The following is a 16,068-nucleotide window of genomic DNA, read 5'->3' on the forward strand; positions in this document are numbered from 1 at the left end:
TATCTGAACCGGTTGTGTCCCGGAACCGGTTCCGGATGTCCCGTCGGAAGTGGCCAAATATAAAATTGAAATAAAACCATGCATGTGACATATCAAACCACAGCTTTTTCGATAACCTGATGAACAGTTAGCAGGAAAGCATTCTCAAACCATATCGGAACCGGTTCCAGATGTTCCGCCGGAGGTGGCATAGTATAAAAGTTAATTAAACCCATGCAAGGGACATATCAAATCGTGGTTTTTTTGATATCCTGATGAACAGTAAGCAGGAAAATATTTTCAGAACATATCTGAATCGGTTGTGATCCAGAACCGGTTCCGGGTGTCCCGCCGGAAATGGCCAAATATAAAAGGGAATCAAACCCATGCAAGCGACACATCAAATCGCGGATTTTAACGCATCTTGATTTAACAAAAAAAAAGTTTCCGGCCATATTGGGGACAACCGGTAGTGTTCCGCAACCGATTACGGTTGCCCCATCGGAAGTGGTCAAATGTAAAGGAGAACCAAACCCATGAATTCGACACATTTAATGACTTTTTAGGTAAGCTGATGAACGGTTAACAAAAAAAAAATCATAGACCACACTTTGGAAAAAAAAAATAGTGTGCCGAAACCGGTTCCAGGTGCCCCGACGGAAGTGGTCAAATGTAGAAAAAAAAACCAAACGCATACACGCAGCACACTAAATAACGGCTTCTTCGATAACGCGACAAACGGTCAGCAAGAAAATAGTCTCAGGTCAGTAGTGTTCCGGAACCAGATTCGAGTGCCTCGCCGGAACTGGCGAAATGCACGAATGAACCAAACCCATACATGCATTACATCAATTTGCGACTTTTTAGGAGAACTGATTAATAATTTGCATGCAACTAGTCTAAGACCACATCAGGGACAATCGGTAAGTGGTAAAATGTGAACCGAAAGTTGTAAATGTGAAATTGAATCAAATCCATGCGTGTCGTACCATAAAACCACGCTGATTCGACAATGATTGCTGTCAAATTACCTGTGTAAACTTTCAATTCGATAAACTAACTCTATTTTAGTTTTGTTTAGATTGTATTATTTGTTTTTGAACACAAATCTTACAGATATTGTGGTGGTACGAATTGATAGCTTGTACATTTTACGATTGTTGGCTTCCGAGGTTCACTGCGGTTGATCACCAAACGGATCAGGTGTCGGAATGCACCAAATTAGAACTTTCGGAAGTAGCAGCTGCACCAGGAGCCGCTGCGGGTGTAAGTAACATCACAATATCGTATCATTCGTATTTACAGTGTATTACACTGAGACATTTGATCATTTTTTTAATTCAACAAATTTCGAATGAGCGGGGTACAAGTTAAAAAGTGTCTTATTAAAGAGTGATGAATACGCTGGGTTCGACAGTACATCAAATAGCAGCTTTTTTGATAACTTCTTCTTCTTCTTCTTTATAGCTCGACGTTCGCATTGGAACTTGGCCTGCCTCTCTTCTACTTAGTGTTCTTTAGAGCACTTCCACAGTTAATAATTGAAGGGTTTTCTTTGCCCGCCATTGCATGAATTTGTATATTGTGAGGCAAGTTCAATGATATACTATGCTCACCCAAGTAACACAACTTGTTATAATAATGTATATAATACATGCTTCATACATACGTCTATGTTTTATTCTTACTATGAAAAACTTATTTTCGTACACTTATATCACCGAAAAAGCGCAAAAAATGGCGGCTTATAAAACATCTTCATGATGTTACAAAAGATGTTTTTCAATACATTATTATAACATAACATTAAGTATCGAATATGTTCTCAGCGACATCGTAAAAACTTTTTGGCAGCAGAAAAATCACAATTTATCAAATGAACACCGCAAATAATTGTGGCACCTGTTTATGTGCTATTTAGTAATGGCTGGAAATAATATTCAAGCCTTACATTTCATTTGTAATTTACCATCTCGATGTTCGGTCACTATGACTTAATTTCATGTGCTATTCAAAATTTCTGGTGAAATTAACACATTCGCCTTCCATGCTTTCATTCGCTTTCCATCAGATCGATATCAAGAAGCGAGGTTTTGGTTATCGCTCTGATTTTTGTGAGATTTTGAACAAATTTTCAACATGCAATATGGTGGCTACTTGTCACAGCACCGTCTGGAAGTTTTGGAATGCTATTTTTAATCATTGTACTAAAGATGTACTTGTATTCGTTACATATGAATAAGGAAATTAAATCACTTTATCGAATATTTGAACTGCGCTAGATATATATTTTTTTAATTGGAATTTGTACATGAACAAACGACTATATATACAAATATTAGTATGAAACTTTTTGGCAGGTACTGTAATCTATCTGTCCTGATAGGAAAAAAAATCCAGAATATTCAAATTACGTTTGAATAACATCGGTTGTACATCACAACAACATATTTGTCGAATACTACTTGAATCGACTGAAATACATTGAAATAACATCATAATTACGTTTTTGCAACATCCTTTTCCAAATAGCATACAACGATGTGATTGTTGTTTTTGAATACCTGTTTTGAACATAAGTATAACAATAACAAAGTTGTAGTGCAGTTTCTGACTCCAATCTAAATGTTTTGATTTGTAATGTTTCGCGGAATCAAAATTATTGTTCATAAGTGAGTTTTAGCTGCCATGTAAGTACCCCTAAGTACCTGTGATTTTAGATGACATATAAGGCCTGACACTGAGGTGAAATTCAATGGTGACTTTCCTCTGCCGACCCATTAGAACTAAAGCTACTTTCGCAATCGCCATGAGTTTTAGATAATATTCTTATACCTGAACGACAACGAAATATCAAGTCCAGACAATCAACAACCTTAACGCATTACATATTAGTGTTAGATTAGTTGGAAAGCTTCAAGTGCAAATTATTTTCTATAAATAATGTTCAAGTGGGTGAAGAGAGACAGCGAATTGATAAACTTATACACCATCGTATTTAATACGTAAACTTAACGTATTCTTAACATGCTTCAGCCCAAAGGTTATAACTATGTACTGCTGATGTTTTTCATATCATCTTGAATTGAAGAAAGACAATGATTCAGAACTCTAGTGCAATCAACGTTCAATTTACGTTACTCTAACGTGTGGTTTGGTTGATAAGATTTTTCAGTGACTTGTTATTGCCAAACATAGTTAAAACATGATTTTAACATAGGATGTGTTCAGATTCGATAGTACTATACTACAACATCTTTTTCAAATTTAACTTTCAAAGATGTTTTCTGTGTTACTTGGGCAGGAAGTCGAGAAAATGTTCCCGACCGGAACGGGAATCAAACCCGCCGTTTCCGGATTGGCGATTCATAGCCTTAACCACTAGGCCAACTGGAGACCCTTTTTTGATAACACGATGATCGATTCGTAAGAACATAGCCTCAGACCATTTTTAGACAACCGGTAGTGTCCCGAACCTATTTCTGGGTGTCCCACTGGAAGTGGTCAAATGTAAAAGTGATTTGTACCCATGCATAAGATAAATCAAATCGTGGTTTTTTTAGGTAACCTGATGTACGTTAGCAATGATATTGGCTCAGACTATATTTGGGAGACCCGGTGGTGCTCCGGAACCTGTTCCGGAAAGTAACCAAATGTACCATGCGACACATCACATCACGGCTTTCTTAATAACATGAGGAACGGTTAACTAGAAAATAGGCTCACGCCACATTAGAGACTACTGGTAGGGTTACACAACCAGCGTTTGATGCTTCGCCGGAACTACGAAAGTAAATAAAATCAATGCAAGCGATAAATATGTGTAAGAGAACAAAATCTTGACATATTAAACCCACATACAAACAGACGTCTCACTATACTCACTACGATCTTGTTTTTAACGGTTAATAAAATATAACCTAGAATGTGCAAAAAAAACTTGATCGAAGACCGCAAAGTGATCTGTGAATGTGTAAAAAGTTATATCTTAGCTGGTTAGTATCGTCTTGATATTGATCAGCTCCTAATGTTAGTGAAGGTACTCAAGCAGTCAACTGAGAAATCTGATATTATTCAGCTCTGCTTTTACGCTGAACACAACGTCGGAGTATGTGCCATCAATAAGTTTTAAGTCAATTCAATGATGGCTTTGATAAAATGCTTGCTTTTCTTAAAAAAATATCAGGATTCAGGAACACTTTGACTTACGTCGACGGAAAGATCGTGAGAACATATACGACGAGAAAGGCACTATCACCTCTAGGTGGATTAATTTGGGTTTTTAGAATCTGGCGTTGTTTCAGAACGAACATATGCCAATCTCCCTAGAAAAAATCTTGGAGGAATTTGTGTAGATTGTACGACATTTCCTCGAAAACCAATTGCCTGAATGCTGCTTTCGCGAAAGTTTTTTTTTCCCCAAATGTACCGTTTCCCCGAAAAGAGTATTTCATCTGCCATTTAACATTTTTCGTACATCAGCTGACGTTCACCACGCTGACGTAGTATACGTGAGCCATAATGACCCCAATGTACAACTAGGGGTATGGTCATCAGGCCAAACTACGCTTAGCCAAAGAACGTCAGGCCGAATTACGTTAAGGTGAAGATTTAACGGAGCCACACCTCGAATTTTCAAGAGCACAAATCTAAAGAACCGCTGTTTGCGCTGAAAAGATTGGTCACCACCAGCGGGTAACCTAGCTGTCGATAAACTTTTTAACGCAAACGGACCTTTGGTTCTTCAGATTTGTGCTCTCGAAAACTCGAGATGTGATTTCGTCATATTTTCACTTTAAACCGAATGGGTTGTTAAGCTGGAGTTCACAAGGTTGAATGGGTCAGTAGGCCTAAGAAGTCTTCCTAATTTTCATTATAAACGATGTTTAAATCTGCTTTCGAAGTACTAGAAGATGTATCGAGTCCCTTGAGTTTTTTTTAACATTTCTCGAATCTAGCGCATTCTATGGATAGTGGGATATACTTCCATGATTTTATGAAGTTCTTTCATCATTTTCATTTTCTCTTATTGATGGTTTTTTGATGTTGATGCTATACTATACTTACCTGACTTACCGATCAGGCTAAGGCCGGAGTGGCTTCTACTGTACATAATAGCCGTCTCCATTCCACTCGGCCCATGGCTGTTTGTCTCCAGTTCCGCACTCTGCGTTGGGTCCGCAGATCGTCCGCCACTTGGTCGACCCACCTAGCTCGCTGCGCTCCATGTCTTCTTGTACCGGTCGAATGACTCTCGAGAACCATTTTTGTCGGGTTGCTACCCGATACCCTGATGACGTGACCCGCCCACCGTAGCCTCCCGATTTTCGCGGTATGGACGATGGTTGGTTATCTCAGCAGCTGATGCAGCTCGTGGTTCATTCGCCTTCTCCAAGTCCCGTCTTCCATCTGCACTCCGCAGTAGATGGTACGCAACACCTTCCGTTCGAAAACTCCAAGGGCACGTTGGTCCTCTGCACGTAGGGTCCATGTTTCTTGTCCATAGAGGACGACCGGTCTAATCAGCGTTTTGTAGATGATTAACTTCGTATTACGGCGAACTTTATTCGATCGTAGAGTTCTGCAGAGTCCAAAGTAAGCACGATTTCCTGCCAATGCGCCTCTGAATCGCTCTGCTGGTGTCGTTGTCGGCGGTCACCAGTGAGCCCAAGTCCACGAATTCTTCAACCGCCTCGATTTCATCACCGTCGATATAAATTCGGGGTGGCGGGCGCGGTGATTCCTCCCTTTGTCTTCGACACATTAATGACTAATCCGATTCGCCTGGCTTCACTCTTTTGTCGGATGTACGTTTCCGCCATCGTCTCAAATTTACGAGCAATAATATCAATATCATCGGCGAAACCAAGCAGCTGAACGGACTTCGTGAAAATCGTCCCACTCGTGTTTATCCCCGCTCTTCTTATTACACCCTCCAAAGCAATGTTGAACAGCAAGTACGAAAGACCATCACCTTGCCGTAACCCTCTGCGAGATTCGAAGGGACTCGAGAGTGTCCCTGATACTCGAACTACGCACATCATTCGATCCATCGTCGCCTTGATCAACCGTATCAGTTTATCCGGGATTCCGTATTCGTGCATAATCTGCCATAGCTGTTCTCGATCGATTTTATCATACGCCGATTTGAAATCGATGAACAAGTGATGTGTGAGCACGTTGTATTCGCGGCATTTCTGCAACACCTGGCGGATGGCGAACATCTGGTCCGTTGTAGCGCGTTCACCCATAAATCCAGCCTGATATTGCCCCACGAATTCTCTTGCAATCGGTGATAGTCGGCGGCATAAAATTTGAGAGAGTATCTTGTAGGCAGCGCTCAGTAGTGTGATCCCGCAATCCAACTTGTCGCTCTTTTTGTAGATGGGACACACGATACCTTCCATCCATTCCTCCGGTAATCTTTCCTCCTCCCAAATTTTGGTAATGACCCAGTGTAGTGCTCTCACCAGTGCTTCTCCACCGTATTTTAGAAGCTCGCTTGGTAGTTGATCTGCTCCAGCGACTTTGTTGTTTTTTAACCGGCCAACCTCCTCCTCAATCTCTTGGAGGTTAGGGGCCGGAAGTCTTTCGTCCAGTGCACGTACTCCTAGATCCGTTACCACGCCACCTTTGGTACTTGCAACGTCGCCATTGAGGTGCTCATCGTAATGCTGCCGCCATCTCTCGACCACCTCACGCTCGCTCGTGAAAATATTCCCGTAATTGTCTCGGCACATGTCGGCTTGTGGTACGAAACCTCTGCGCGAGCGGTTCAGCTTCTCGTAGAACTTCGTGATCTCGTTCTTCCTGCTGGGGCTTCTTCATCCGGAAGACTGAGTTCTGCCTGTTCCGCGCCTGTTTGTAACGTGCCTCATTCGCTCTCGTACGGTGTTGCAGCATTCTCGCCCATGCTGCATTCTTCTCGTTTTTCAACTGTTCACATTAGCCGTCGTACGAGTCGTTTCTGTGATTCGTAGTCGCGAAGCCTAGTGCTGTAGCCGAGGTACTACCTATGGCGGATGAGCCACTTCTACGTTACGAAGTTGCTCGATGTTGAGCCGCGGCGTTCGACTTCGACGCGTGGTGATAACTGTCGAAAGTTTTGAGCGCATGCATACAGCGACTAAGTAGTGATCCGAATCTATATTCGCATGTGTGGATATCTTTGCGGGGGAAGAATGTTCTTCGGACTACCATACCACGGGAGGCTGCAAAGTTTACGCATCGCTGGCCGTTATCATTCGATACGGCGTGTAGGTTGTTTCGCCCGATTACCGGTCTGTACATTGTCTCCCTTCCTACATGCGCGTTCATGTCGCCGACAACGATTTTCACGTCACGCGGCGAGCAACCATCGTACGTTTGCTCTAACTGCGCGTAGAACGCTTCTTTCTCGTCATCAGGTCTCCCTTCGTGTGGGCAGTGGACGTTAATGATGCTGTAGTTGAAGAAACGGCCCTTAACTCTCAACATGCACATCCTTGCGTTGATCGGCTGCCACCCGATCACACGTTGTCGCATCTTGCCCAACACTATAAATCCTGTTCCCAGTTCATTGGTGGTGCCACAGCTTTGGTAAAAGGTAGCCGCTCGATGCCCGCTTTTCCACACTTTCTGTCCAGTCCAACAAAGTTCCTGCAACGCCACGATGTCGAAGTTGCGGGAATATAGTTCGTCGTAAATTATCCTGTCACATCCTGCGAAACCTAGTGACTTGCAATTCCATGTTCCAAGTTTCCAATCGTAGTCCTTATTTCGTCGCGTGGGTCTTTGCCGATTGTATCGAGTCGTATATTCTCCTATGTTATTCGCAATGGGGATTTTTAAGGGTTGCTTATTGGGCCTACGCCAACACTCCTGTCTCGCCGGAGGGCCATCGTGCCAGTTCTGTTTAACGTCCCAACCAACACTGGTACGACCACGCTGATGGGACTACCACCTTGGATCTAGCTGGGCGTGATGCAGCATTTCTTACTCATCCACTGGATGCCAAAACAGACGCTGTTTGAGCCGCACCTCCATGGTGAACAGACGCTCGGGTCGTACCTTCTCAATCTAGCTGAAGTCAGAAGGACAACAGTGCCCAGGCTGCACTACCAGCTAAGCACTCAACTCTTAGCTGGCGGTGTTTGTCATCATTTAACCCGTGGAAGCATGAGGTAGGAACTTATGAGGACCGGAGCTGTGTTGGACGCTCCTTGACGACTCACCATTTTGCAGCCCACAGCCAGTGGAGAAAGCTCTTAATTTGGCGTAGATTTAACGGAGCATACTGTAGCCAAACAATTAAAAAGCAACCAACGGAAGCCACCCCTGTTCTATCAAGAAACATAAAAACCAATAAAGTCTTTAGAGAACTACCACCAAGTGGTCTCCAGTGAAGAAAACTTCCATTCTTCGCAACGGGTGGTCATTATTATTCCCCTGATGACAGTTATGGCCCTCGCAGGAACCGGAACCGGACGGCCCGCTCGTAGGCTGGTAATAGTCGTAATTCGTAGTAAGAAAAGGGCGGCCAGCCAATCTAGTTCTCGTTTGAAGTTGCGTTCCCCATATAAAGGGGAACATAAATGTTTTCGCGCGGCGAACATGGACCAAATGAAACTCATTTCGTCGCAGGTGGTGGCACCCATCATCCGCCACCGTATGCTTCTAATGGCGGTCCAGTTTTATGGGTTCTGGTAGTTGGCCATACCAGATTCGTCACCAACAGCAGCCTCAGTCAGCAAACATTCGGGCCCGAGTAGCTGCTCGAGCAAATTGCCACCATCATCAAAGGGTTGGGATATGTGATGAAGCAACCGAAGTGAGTGCTTGTGTGGTGTGGACCTATGTGGACTACCAGTCGGGTAGTCCAATGATGCGGCGATGTGGTCAATTTACTTGGTTATGTAATACCGGAACAACCGGTGTAATGCCAATGCCGTTTGAAATAAGGATTTCTCTCGCTTGGTATGAGAATCATTCGATTTCGTTTTGTTGAATTTCATGGACTCAGATATACGGTTCGGTAGTTCTTCTAATGCAATTTGTGATGCATGCTTCTGTTTTGTGTGTATTATTATGCTAGTCACTAGGTTTTGTTCCAGATGTTCGAATTCTCAGTCAAACTTATTACTGTTTTGTTTATAAAGATCACATCGAGCAATTTTTTAAATCAATTAACAGATGAAAACTAATTATTAAGATCTCCTCCTCTCCGCCTTCTGACGTTACGTCCGCACAAAACCTGATTTTCAGTTTGGTGTTCTATGAACACTTCCACAGTTATTAAGCTTCTTCTGCCAGTTCTTATATTGCATGGCAAGTATAATACTGTATGCCCAATGAATTCAAGAAAATTTCCATGACAAAAATTTCCTGGAACGACTGAAAATCGAACCCTTCACCCTAATTATGGTATGAGCAGAATTGCACGAGCTTATTAAAAGATGGAGTCCAAAACAAAAAGATTCTCAATTGAGAATTGAATCAATTGCATTGACACTTTGCCTTAATAAAGTCACCATTTTACTGCATTAGTATAGATTAAAGGTGGTATTATTTTTCATAATGATCCTTGTCCTGCCAGAAAAAAAAAAATAAAATCATAAGAAAGCAACCTTCCATTCAACATCTCTCAGACCTTGCCCCAGCCAGAATCAACAGGACGACTAATCCGCTTAGAGCTGACGTCAACTTGTCGGCTCAAAAGATTATGGATCACGGGACGAGATCTGCTGGCTGCTGGCTGCTGTCTGGTTGCTAGCTGGTACGAAGGCGACGGCGACAGCAAAGATGATGCTAAAGTGCGAAACAAAGTCAAACCCGGCAGATGGCGATTCTTCTGAAGCAGGAGCCATTAACAAGTTTCCCCTATACACTACACAGTCTTGCTTCAGTTGTTGGCACTGGGATTTCTCCCTATGGCCTCTACCTCTGTGTCTGGTGCACAAGTTTGCACACTTGCTACAATGCTTGCACTTTGCACAGGGCTTAGTCTAGTCACTGCATTGTGAGCTGTTGAATGTTTTAGTGACAAAAGTGAACGACGACGGGTTTCTGAATGGTGTATTGGACGATGTGAGGAGGCACAGTACAGTAGTTGACAAAACGATTCTACAATGGATTAAACGATTGTGAATGGCTTATGTGTGCAATAAAGAGAGATATTTGAAATATTGTGGGAACATACATGTTAGAGAAATCATGAAACGAATGCTGCCTTTGTTGTCGATAAAATTGGCACACGTTTTTCATTGCATTGCTGGATTTATTTCAGGTGATATGATGCATCACTGAGCTTTCATCATGGTGTCATCGAGCTTACTTCTAATTACTCACTGAGTATCCAGCTCTTCAGGGTGAAAAAAAAAAATACCCAAACATGATAACTCGCTTCTTCGTGAAAGTTATCCAATCTCATTTTCGTACATATATACTTAATTCAATGCCTTTGGTGGCCTTTGAATTGCTCCAGAGATTTTATCCATGGATTACTCTAGAAATTTCTCATGAAATCGCTCCTGGGACTCCTCTTGACCTTCTTCCACGAGCAAGCCCTAGAAGGTACACCAGTTAGAATTGCTGGAGGAGTTCTAGGAGGAATTGCTGGAAGAACCACAGGAGGTGTTGCTTGAGGGTTTCCAGCTGGAATTCCTGGAGGAATCCCATGAGAAATATCTTGAGCAATCCTGAACTCTATGAAGAAATTTCTGACGGAATCGCCGGAGAAACTTCTGGAAGAATCCCTGATACATTGTCATTGTTTGAAGCGTTCCTGAAGAATTCCCGTGCTGCAAACGGAGAGCCGAATAGGAGAGCATCCAGCATAGCTCTGGTCCTCCCAAGTTCCTACCTCATGCTTCCACGGGTCAAACGATGACAAAGACCACCAGCCGAGAGTTGTGTGCTTAGCTGGTAGTGCAGCCTGGGCACTGTTATCCTTCTGACTTCAGCTAGATTGAGGAGGTACGTCTCGAGCGTCTGTTTACCAAGGAGGTGCGGCTGAAACAGCGTCTGTTCTGGCAACCAGCGGCTGAGTATGAAATGCTCCTCCACCGGAAGCTATACCTAAGGTGGTAGCCCCACCATGGCGGATAGGGGACCTTAGGCTAACAACCTACTGTTTCTGAAACCCAAAAAACGTTGCAGAAACCGAAAATGGAAGATTACAAGCTGATTCAACGGCAACGACTTTTAGCGCGAAACAACGGACAAGAATTGAAACTTGGAATGAATTAACCCTAGTCCGGCAGGGTAAACTGGCACAACTAGCCAATGAGGCATGCCGTATGAAGCTTGAGATCCTAGGACTGAGCGAAGTCCGTTGGCCGAACTTTGGAGAACACAGATTGGCGTCGGGTCAAATTCTGCTATACATACTCTGACCTATGAGGAGAATACGCTCCTCGCCACCGTGGAGTTGGTTTCATGCCCAGCACTCGCGCACGCGGCGGTCATGAAGTGGGCTCCTATTAATGAGAGGATAATTGTAGCCAGATTCAGAACACGGGTTCGAAACCTTACCATGATCCGATGTTACGCGCCAACCGATGCTGGACAAAGAGAACTTTTACAGTCGACTGAATGCTGTCGTGGATTAGATTCCAAAAGGGATCAAAGATTATAATCTATAGTCTATAAGTAGTCTATAGTCTTTGAAAAATCCATAAAACAATCAGAATAGTATTTTTAATCCCTGGAAGGACCCTAAGACTTCTGCAAAACTTATTACTAGAAATCCTCATGCAATCACAGCTGGTACTCTTCTAAATGTTTCTGCTGAGATTTTCTCAGAGATTCATTCATTTTTGTGCTTTGATTCCTTTAGGAATTTCTACAAAAATACAATAAAAATAGATATTGACTTGAGATTCCGTTAAAAATTCTTTCTGGGGATCATTCAGGGTTTTTTTTTGGTTAAATCCAGCAGGAAGTCTCAGGCGATTACTGCTGAAAACATTCCAGAAATTCTTGAAGGATTTCCAAAAGCAATTACTGGGGGATTCCCGGCTGGAAATGCTTGAGAAATCCTACCTGGAATTTCTTAAGAAGTTCTTGTAAATAAGATAATCCTTTAGTAAGAGAACTTCCTTAAGGAATCCTTTTAGAAATCTCTGAAGGATTCCCAGGAAGCATCACTGGAAGGATTTGCAAAGAAATCCTTGGAGATACATATGGAGTAATCCCAGCAAGAGTCTCTAAGGGATCCCAATCAATCATTTCTTGGAGAAATCCTACAAAGATTTTTTCAACAATTCAGTGCTTGATGGAATATTTCCAAATCTACTTGAAGCTTTTTCAGAAGATTTATCGAGGAATTTCTTCAAGTATTTCTCCAGGAATTATTCTTGCAATTCTTTCAGTTACTTCTGTGTTTTCCACAGCGATTTTTCAAAGGATTCCTCCAAAAACTCCAAAAATTTTTCTTCAACAATGTCAGCTCCAATTCCTCTAGGAGATCCTCTCGGGATTCATCCAAGAACAACTCTGGGATTACTCTAAAAATACAAGCTGGGATTCTTCCAAGTATTCTTGAGTTGATTCTTGCAGCAATTATTGGTGTAAATTGCCCACGATTTTTTTTTCAGAAATTCATTCAAAGATTTTTTGCAAGAATTCCTTCCTAATTTCTCTATGAATTTATGCAGAAATCCCTCTTTTTTGTTTTCTTACTGGAAATTCTCTATAGATTCCTTTGGGAATTTCTGTTGGGATTGCTCCAGGAATGCTGATAGAATTTCTCCAAGAATTCATGATCATCTGATAAAAGCAATAACTGCAGATTTGAGAAAAAATGACGAAAAAAAGGACATGAAACTAGCAACAACGAAGGTGTGATAATACTCTTTATCCTAACTGGTAGGGGTAGGCGGGGCATAATGAGCAGCTTAAGCATTTTGCCACCAAATCCTGTAAATTAAATGCAACCAATGTGTAATTTCAACGTTCAATCCTCATTTGAACCTTAAATGACAAAAGCTAATCGTTGAAATTCCGAATAAAGTTATAAATGTTGTAGAATTTAATGTTTTTAAAAACGTATAAAATCGCGAGTTGCGTTTTGGGGGTGGGGCATAATGAGCACCCTAGGTGGGGCAGGATGATCAATATCAGTTTTGTACACTATCAAATGCTAATTGACTATTCTTGTCAATGATAAAGCATACCGGCAACAATCAATGAGAATTTGAAGGGATTACGGGGTTTAATTTGTAGGGAACTGGGGGTTCCAATGAGTCTTCTATTGAAGAATTTTTAGACGGTGATAATATACAGATACTGAAATTTTAAAGCTAATAAATTGAAAGTTACAGACAAAACCTTACTATATGCATCAAAACAGAGAAAACCAAAATTAAAATTTGTTTGTTGAAGATGTTTACCATTTTCATTATTTTTTCACTAGTTGCTCATACTGCCCCACCCTACTACCAACTCTTTGAAGCATATTTTTTCAACAAAATAATTATACAAATAGTTAAAAAGTGTTACAAATACATTTCATTGGTCTAGGAAATATCAAGAAAATCGATAGATGCCCACTAAGTTGTGATTTCGATACCAAAAACCTTATTTTAGGTCACCTGATTCTTATAATATTTTCCCAGTACATGACCACTTTACGCATTTTGATAAATTTTTCAAGGTAAACGGATTTTTTGACTAATGTTTTGTCATCAACTCATTGGATTTTAGATAATAAGGCTACAATCAAGCAATTTGTTTTGTTAATTTGAAGATTTACAGTGAAAATACAAGGTGCTCATTATGCCCCGCCTACCCCTAACCGTTAATGACAGGATCACAAAAATGTTTGTTGGTGACAAAATAGAAGCTTGATTTGTTTCGTTTTTTCAAGTCGTTAATAATCGATTATTACTAACCCGACTTTATCGACTCGAAAATCGCAATGCAAGGCTTTAAAATGTATAATCTCTTGGTGTACGATATTTACCCTATTCTAATCAAACCAATACCGCATTGGGTGGATTGTCGCATCAAATGCATGTTGCGACATTATCATTGTTGCGTAATGGTTGAAATGGTTGAACTTTCGTTCTGCAGAAACACCATCTGGAAATGCCTGAGAATCCCAGCAAGAATTCCTGGAGAAATCATGGTGGGAATTCTCGAAGGAATTCGTGTAGGAGTTTTTGGAGATATTCGAAGAGGAATTCCTAGAAGAGTCATTGGAGAAATCTCTAAAAGAATCATAACAGCAATTTATGGAGGAATCCTTGGGGATATCCCTGAAGGAATCTCAGCAGATTTTTTTTAGAAGAATACCATTAATCAATTCAACAGGAATTCCAAGGAAATGCTTCCAAACATATTAGCAGAAATTCTGCTAGGAATGTCTAAAGCATAGCTTCCCAACCTTCATTTCGCGACCCCCCAACCGCTTGCAGACACGCTTCGATTGTTTTACGAAAAGCGCAGTGACGACAGACTGGGGGGTCGCGAGAGCCAAGGTTGGGAACCGTGGGTCTAAAGAGATGTCTTGAAAAATTCCTCCTGGGATCCCTCCAAGGAGTCCTCCTGATTTTTCTCCAAGAGTCGCTCCTATAATTCAGAGAGTTTTCTTCAAGGATTCCTTTACGAATTCCCTTTGGAATACATCCAGAAATAACTGTTGGGACTTCTTCAGGTGTTTCTACTAGAATTTCTTCAGGATATTTTGATGGGGTTTCTTAATTATTTTCACCTGAAAAATTCCCAATCATTGCTCTTGAGAGTTCACCAAGGAGTTCACCAGCAATTGCGGGTATCCGGAGGATTGGCACAAGCAATGTCTAAAGGTATACCAGTAGCAGTCCTGGAGAAATTCCAATAGGAGTTCCTAAGACCATAAAGAGGATAAGGAATACTGAGAGAAATCTCTGAAAAAATCTCTCGGTATGATTTTTTGGAGAAATCCTTGGAAATATTACAACAGGAATTGCTATAGGAATTCCATCAAGAATTCCTGGAGACATGCTAACAAGAATTTTTATATGAATCCCAAAGGAAGTCTTTGGAGGAGCAACTGCAGAAAGTTTTCAATACTAAGAATAGCATAGAAAATTTCGGGAGAAATATTTGTAGAAAACCCTTAAAGACATCTTTGGAGGCATAGCTATTTTTTTCCAGTAGTCATAGGTTCCTTCTATTATGAAGAACAACTTTGTAAAGCTCCCGAAAATTCTCTAAAATCCCTTTTGAAAGTAATAACAATAAAACTACTTTGAGGGAACAAGAAAACTACTTTCCATCACCGAGAAAAACCAATCAAAACCAACGAATAAAACAAATGGTGATCAAAACCAAATACATAATATAAAATAGTTTGGTGAAAGAAAAACCTAACAGAAGCATGATGTTTTTCGTGAATACCGTGAAAAGGAAGTACGGAAGACAAGTAAGCAGCTGGGTCAAATCACTGCTGATTTGACTTTATTATAATTATCGAAAAACAATAATACATCAAATATTAATTTCTTTTTCAGCTTATTTCTAATTATTATTACTTATATTTGATTGTCTTTATTTCCCCCTTCAGGTATGACGTAGTTTGGCGTGGGTTTTAGTCCAGCTGGGTCCTACAGACGAACAAAAGTTTGCCGAGCTGCACCTAACTTCCATCTATAATTTGTCTTGAAACTAATCTACCTTCAACCAATTAATTTCTTAGAAACTACTAAACATTTTGTTGATCGATGACTTTTGGAATTTTCGGCTCTCAGTCTAATAAATTGCGTTGATTACTCTTCTATCATCGCCGACATTTTGGTCCGATTATTAAACCATCTTCAGGGCCTAATTAGTTATTGAAATTGACCAAAATTAACACCAAACATTTAAAATAACATTACACAAACTCACTCGATACACAAATCAACAGGTCACATAAATTTTGCAAATGTTCAAACAGTCGGGTTGTAAAGGGTCACGCCGTCTGGTACACTTTTGGGCCATTCTACCGGTTTGGTTTGGGGATTCCCTAGCTGGTGTACGGATACTACCTGCTATCAGTCGGTCGGTACAGAATAATTCCCCTACTGATCTGCTGTTTCCAATCTGTGTTGTGTATGTTGCATCAGTGTACAGGCGTACCTCGATAGT

Source organism: Aedes albopictus, chromosome 3, assembly GCF_035046485.1.
Source record: "Aedes albopictus strain Foshan chromosome 3, AalbF5, whole genome shotgun sequence".
NCBI lineage: Eukaryota > Metazoa > Arthropoda > Insecta > Diptera > Culicidae > Aedes > Aedes albopictus.